The sequence below is a fragment of the Pinus tabuliformis genome, chromosome 4_1, assembly GCF_031772625.1.
Source record: "Pinus tabuliformis cultivar Carrire ecotype Pingquan chromosome 4_1, CPIR1, whole genome shotgun sequence".
NCBI classification, from domain to species: domain Eukaryota; kingdom Viridiplantae; phylum Streptophyta; class Pinopsida; order Pinales; family Pinaceae; genus Pinus; species Pinus tabuliformis.
The window spans coordinates 135,408,709-135,415,888 of NC_142303.1; the positions used below are offsets into that span (position 1 = coordinate 135,408,709).

Genomic DNA, 7,180 nt, shown 5'->3' on the forward strand with positions numbered 1-7,180 from the left:
AGAATTTTTGGGTGAAATCCTGGTTGAAAAGACCCATGTGCCAGAAAGAGAACAATTAGCTCCCACTAAAGAAAAATGTACAAAGTTGCATCAACCAAAATAAGATTTCACAAGAAATAAAATATGGAAACTAATGTGAATCATGTAAATGGTATTGGCTCAGATTTTGAACAAGGGATTCTTGTGGTAAAGAATGTGTCTGATGTCATCAAGCTAAACTAAAATCTATAGATAAAGTAAAACCTCCATAGTGGAAATAATGAGAAAGGTCTAAATAAGGCTTTGGTCAAGCGTGTCTCAAAACTTGAGAAGAAGAAATTAGCAGCAACAACATTTTCCAATGAAACCTTTACTGGTCTGCAATGAAGGAAACAAAACTATTCTGTGAAGGATTCCTTAGTGTTTTTTAGCAAAGGTTGGTGTGGGCTTTGTAAATCTGACCTGGTTGTTTATAAATTACACTGTTGTTTTGAACACTACATAAATTCAACATATGTTGAAAGAAAATTTATAGTGGATGAGAGTGATCATTTGAAGTATGAACCAACCAACTGATATCCTTTAGTTTTACAAGGAGACTGTTCCCTGAATAATTGCAGTCCACTCTTGAAATATTCAAATCGAAAGCAAAGGGAGCTATATATAGCATTACTATTATTCCTAGCTGAAATGGTAGATGACCCTATTACTAGTGAAGGGGACATCTCAGTTGAATTTTTAGCTTTATATGGAAGTGTTTATAATCATCTTCACGACCTAGGAGGTGTTCTATGGAATGAGATACAACAAAGTATAGGAAGCCTTAATACATATGCACCCTAGACATTGTCTTCTATTCCCATTCAAATTGAATCTCCTCTCTGCATGCGTAGAAAAGGCCGTGAGCAATTTTTGTATGTATGTCGACAATATGGAATTAATCAATTTCAAGAGGAGAATAACATAAAACTTAGTTTGCAAAAGGAACCCCAAAATCCCACTATTGAATCAATGTTCATGGCCCCTCAAATGTTCCATGGTGTATATCCCTTCGAGAGTTTCATTATCATAAAGGTAGACTTTTATGAGGACTTTCAAGACAAGCCTCTTCCATTAGGTGATCTTCCTAAAACACATATGCAACTAGAATCACTTTTAAGACCCACACTTATCTAACTCGACAAGCCAATTATTTTTAAAGATAATTCTTTCTTGAGTTTGACATGTGTTTTTAATCTTGAAGGTTTTCTTGAAGTACTTTCAGGTAATGAATCTAGTGGGGGATTGCAGCAAGAGGAGCCTATGAAAGCATTGTAGTTTTTCAGGGGCAATAACACCCTTGTTAAGAGTGAAAAGAGAAAGGATACAATTTTCATTGTTTTGGCTAATGACACTTGTGAAGAGCATAAGGTTAGAAGGAACAAAGTTGTTAGATAATATCTTAATATAAGATTAGGGGATGCAATGTAGACTCATGAATGCTAATATGTTAAGCATGGGAAGCATGTGTATATTCTACCTATGTACGAACCTGCTATTCTTATGTTACATAAAGAGAGTCCATCTAGTAACCTTGAACAGAGACTAGCTTTTGTTTCTTCTACTAGATACCCAGAATATCTATTGGCGAGAAAAATTAATAGTGTCCTTACAACGTTACCTGATATGCCTGATATGGCTCCTTGGGAGGCAACTGGTAATAGTCACAAGTTAGACAATTTTTTAAAGAAAGACGATGAGAATATGGTACAAAGTCACCTATGTGTTGCAATGAATCCAAGAATAACAATAGTTAAGTGTCAAGTAAGCTCCAACCCAACACATATTGCAACTGCATCGCAGCTCATGTGTACGTTAGTATCATAGAAAAGTATGACTATTACAAAAGAATCAAACAAAAGGGATAATACAGAAGTGAAGAATATATAACTTTACACTAAAGTAAAAACTATAACTATATTTAATCAACTGCAGAAATCATCTTCCATAAAGGAAGAAGTCCTAAGAAGGCTTGAATTTCCACTTATGGTACCGGACAAGGAAAATGAATAGAAGCTTCTTACTACATTTAGAACATCTATGGATGCAAAAGAGGGTACAACTACTAAGGTATCAACAATAGAAAGGGCGAATACAATATTGGCCCTCACATCTCCATATTCTAAACATGGTGATTTTAGGAGACCTGGTCATACCTTCCCTCTGAAATATAGAGAAGGGGAAGTCCTACAGAGATCTGGTCATATAGAAGCATTTGTGGATCTGCCAACGTTAGCAAGATTAAATCCTACTGCATTGCTTTATGAGATAATTGATGATGATGGTTCAATAGCTCACTTACCAAGCTTGAAAATATTTGCAAAGGAGCATAATTTACCACTTATATCTATTTCATATCTTGTTAGGTACAGGAAGAAATGTGAAAAGTTGGTTGAACTAAGTTCTATTGTTAGGTTTCCTAAAATATTGGGACCATTTCAAGAATATTGCTACCGTTCAAAGTTGGATGGAATGGAACATATTTCCATGGTTAAAAGTAACATGGGTGATGTACTAGATGTATTGGTGAGGGTTCATTCTGAATGTCTCACGGGAGATATCTTTGGGTTGGCTAGGTGTGACTATGAAAACTAACTGGCACTATCTATGCAATAGATTGAGATAGTTGGGAGAGGAGTGTTGCTTTAGTTGTGTGGTCATGAGGATAGTGGTATTGGATTGGGACACAAAATGTGAGATTGCAATCTTCATGATGAAATTCATGATATTGTTGAAGCTAATGTGGAGTTCGGTGGCTGCTTGTTGACTCCAATGAATAACAGTGCTAAGAAACTAAAAAGCAACCCAATTTTCACATGTTTCTTAGCATATTGAACAAGAGGAGCATCAAATGTTTTTACAGATGTAGTTTCTCTTAGTTCTTTTGATATGGCATCCTCGACAACTACTTGAGATGGCTGGTTATCATATATGAACAAGGTTTTCATGATTATATCAACTAATAGTCTATTGGTAGCTACCAGGAACCATGGAGTCTATTGGTAGCTTTTTCTCTTTATAATATTTATAAAGATGAGGCCTTCATTACATGTGCCAAATTTTATATTGATATGGACATGGGAAAGAGCTTTCCAAGTACTATTTTGTACAAACATACTCTAAGCACTAGTGACATAATAAAAGAGTTTGAAGTAATTCGAAGGGAATTAAAGAAAATATCCAGAGAAGTGAAGACCAGGATATAAAATGGGAAGTAAAAAACATAGAGAGGAGGCAAAAACAAAGGAACAAAGAATGCAAAAACATGAAACCTTGGAAAGAAAAATTAATTCCACTAAAATTCAAACAACTGAAGAAATAAAAAATACTCCTTCCAAAAGGGAAAGGGACAGTAAGGATATCACTATGCATGGTAATATCTAGTACTAATTTGTGGCTTCACCAAGAGTATGAGTTTGATCTCAAGCATAATAATAATATATTGTGTAGCAAAATAGACAAATGTGATATGTCCAACAGTGTGTTGTGGATGAGAATCGAAACTAGGTGCAAATCCTAGGTGATTTTGAAAGGGTAAATACACTTCAATTGCTGCAACTTAGCCGAAACGAAGGATTGTTGTAATTTGTTGACAACTAATCATGGGGATTGGGTGAACAGTTGTAAATAGTGTAAATAATAAATAATGGAAAATGAAGAGTCATCGGGAGATGAAATCCAAGAGTCACTCCCTCATGTATATAACTATGAGAAATCTAAGTGAATAAATAGATTTCATTTTCAGGAGTTACTCCTGGCCTGACATGGTATCAGAGCCAGCTCCTTTTTTAGCTTTTTTGACCTTGTGTTCTACCTATTTTGCAGAACTGTCACCTTCTCTGCATTCTATACACCTATGCTGCCCCAATGGTTTCTCATAATGTGCCTTATATACGTTATACATGCATTATTGGTCTATGCATGTACTGTTGGCTTCGATCCACTACGGTATACGTTATACCCATTAAATGTTGCCTTCTACAGTTTTTTTAACGCTGCATTCAACATTCCCACACCACACCGCCTCTCGACCCATCCTACACACTACACTCTGGTTCACTGAAGTCATTTCTTCATACATCACTCCCTAGTTTAGTGGCATCAACTCCCATGGTATGTTGCAATACGTGACCCCCCTCTCCATTGATTTTTTTTTAATAATCTACATTATCACATTGTCCATGACCTCGGCTTGTACATCTTCATTGGTGGGGAAGGCAAGTGGCCTGCATTAACATAGGTATTACCGCACTAGAGTGGAATCCTGGCCCAATCGAAGCGTGGTGCCATTGTTCGGTATCGTTTCAGCGGAATCATGGCTCTGAGTTAACTCCACACCGCTCCATTTAGTTATTTTATGTGTGTCATAGTTGTCATTTTAACGTTGATTTTGGTATACCATTCCCCCATATGTTGTTTAATGCCATACATTTAACGTTGTCTGGTTTTGTGTATGCATATATTCCATACCTTATTTCATATGCTGGTTTTGTGTATGCATATTCCATACTCCTCATATCTTATTCCATTCAAAACAAGTTAAAACCAACGTATTGATATTTGAACGATCATATTGATATTTTGAATTTGTTGTGGTATTTGAACGCCATATATATCACTGTTTTCAATATATAAAGTCTCCTGATAGTCATAACCATGCAGCCTCCCTCATATAATCCCTCCCCCATTTAACCCTCTCCCCATATAAACCTCCCTCACATAATACCTTTATTTTCATATATCAGAATCAGAACTTTTTTACCATTAGGAGTAAAATTTTTACAGATTTTATAATGCATTCATTGATATCTATTATGGGATTGGTTCTCAGCGGGAAGGATAACTATCCAAATGGTCGTGGAAAATTAAATACACTCTCATTTTTAATGAGTTGTGGAAAGGATTGTGTGTTGGAGGAGGAGACAAAGAACCAGAAAAGGCTACCTCAGACAAGGGATTTTCCATTTGGGAAAATAAGAACAACAATGGTTATGCCTTGATTGTAGCATCAATAAATGAAGAGTTGAGTCTCCATATTTCACCATTTTCAAATGCTTTCGAAGCCTTAAAAAAACTAAAGGAACTCTATGAATCACACTCTACACTTGAATTTGTTCAACTCATGATTAAATTGTTCAGCGTTGAATTACAAAATGATGATCCTCTTGCTCTTGCATCAGAAGTAAAAGCTATTATGCATGATATTAAATTAACTAATGATGAACTGGACATTCCTTTGATATCTTTTTTCAAGGCACTTTATCCCACTTACTCAAATTCTCTTGAGTTATTGCAAGTAAATGGAAACCTCAAAGAAATTATCTTTGACTCCCTTGTGAATAAATTTGTTGAGAGAGAGAAAGATTTTGGGAGAAAAACATCTCTTCAGTCTTCTGAAGAGGCTATGTGTCTTGCACATAGATAAAAGAACTTTTCTCAAGATTCTTCCAGAGGAAGAGGTGGTTGAAGAGGAAGAGGAAGAAGAAATTTCAGAGGCAGGGGGGGCAAACACTCTCAAGGAGAAAAGTCAGATTTACATTGCATACGTTGCAATAGAGATGGATCACATGATGCATCCACATGCAAGTTGCCTTGGGACAAAATTGAGCAAGAAAGAAATCAACCCAAAGGTAAAACTAATGACAAAGAGAATGATAAAGCACTTTAATCTGCTCACTATGTTGTGGCACACTGTAATATTGGAGTAAATGAAGATTTGTTTATTGCTTCACTTGCTTCATGGAAAAATTATTGGTTGTTTGACTCAGGAGAAAATTACCACATGAATTTTAGAAGATACTTTTTTGAAGAATTTACTGTCAATGTTGATGGAGCAGTTTACTTTGCAGACAAATCAAAACTCCAGCCATCAAGGCTTGGCATAATCAAGCTCAAATTGCCTGGTCTTCCATACTTTCTTTTGCACGATGTTTTATATCTCCCACAACTGAGGAGAAACTTGTTATCCTTGGTCCACATCGCCAGCAAGGACACACCATTCACATGTTTGATGGTAAGGTTGAGGTGAGAAAAGCATCATATCAATCACTTGTCATGACGGGGATAGAAGAAGGAAGCCTTCTCAAGCTGCAAGGTACCTCTGCTTGTGCACAAAATTTCTCATACAATTATCATTATGATGAAGGTACATTTCCATCAAGTTTATTATGGCATGCTAGATTTGGACACTTGAACTATGATAGCCTCTGCTTGTTGAATACAAATGGTGTTATTGGTTTGCCTGCAATTCCTAGGAAACTTAAGAAATGTGATGCTTGCATTCTAGGAAAGCATAGCAAACAATCTTTTCATGATTCACATTCCAGAGCACATAGAAAACCTGAACTCATTCATTCAAATTTATGTAGTCCAATTCTTGTTCCTTCTACAAATGGAAATAAATATATGATGACATTTATTGATGACTACACCAGAATGTGTTGGGTTTATTTATTGAAGAACAAATCAGATGCTTTTCAAACATTCAAGAACTTTTGTACATGGATTGAAAATGATGCACAATCTCATATTGGCTCTATTTGCACTGATAATGGAAAAGGATACACTTCAAATGAATTTGAAAACTATCTTTGCCAAAATGGGATCAAACATCAAACAATTGTGCCTTATAATCCCCAAAAGAATGGAGTAGTTGAAAGAATGAATAGGAAAATATTAAATATGGTGCGCTCCATGATGTTTTTCAAGAATGTAAAATTGATGTTTTGGGTTGATGTAGTTCTATGTGTTGTATATGTAAAGAATAGATGTCCATCTAATGTTATTAGAAACAAGACTCCTTATGAAATATGGTGTGGGCACATTCCTTTGTTAAACCATCTCAGGGTCTTTGGTTCACTTGTTATGCTTTGATACCAAAGGTACATAGAAACAAACTTGGTGCAAGGAGTCGTAAGTGTATCTTCTTGCAATATTCAAACACCTCCAAAGCATACCATTTCTATGATGAATTTAATAAAAAGTTTTTTGTATCTAGAGATGTAATATTTCTTGAATCTTCCAAAGCTGAAATGTTGTTGAGCGGAAACTTGATCCCTTGGATAGATTCACAAATGCAAAATCGTTTCAAGAATTTGACAATCATATTCCACATCTTGAAGGGAAATTTCCTATACTGGATCAATCGATGGAATCTTCTTCT

General features: G+C 35.6%; 1 pseudogene; it reads left to right on the top strand.

Moving 5' to 3' along the window:
* The first annotated feature begins 1,500 nt into the window (after nucleotides 1-1,500).
* On the top strand, nucleotides 1,501-2,853 carry LOC149174580 (bifunctional riboflavin biosynthesis protein RIBA 1, chloroplastic pseudogene; annotated as a pseudogene).
* The last annotated feature ends 4,327 nt before the right edge of the window (nucleotides 2,854-7,180 follow it).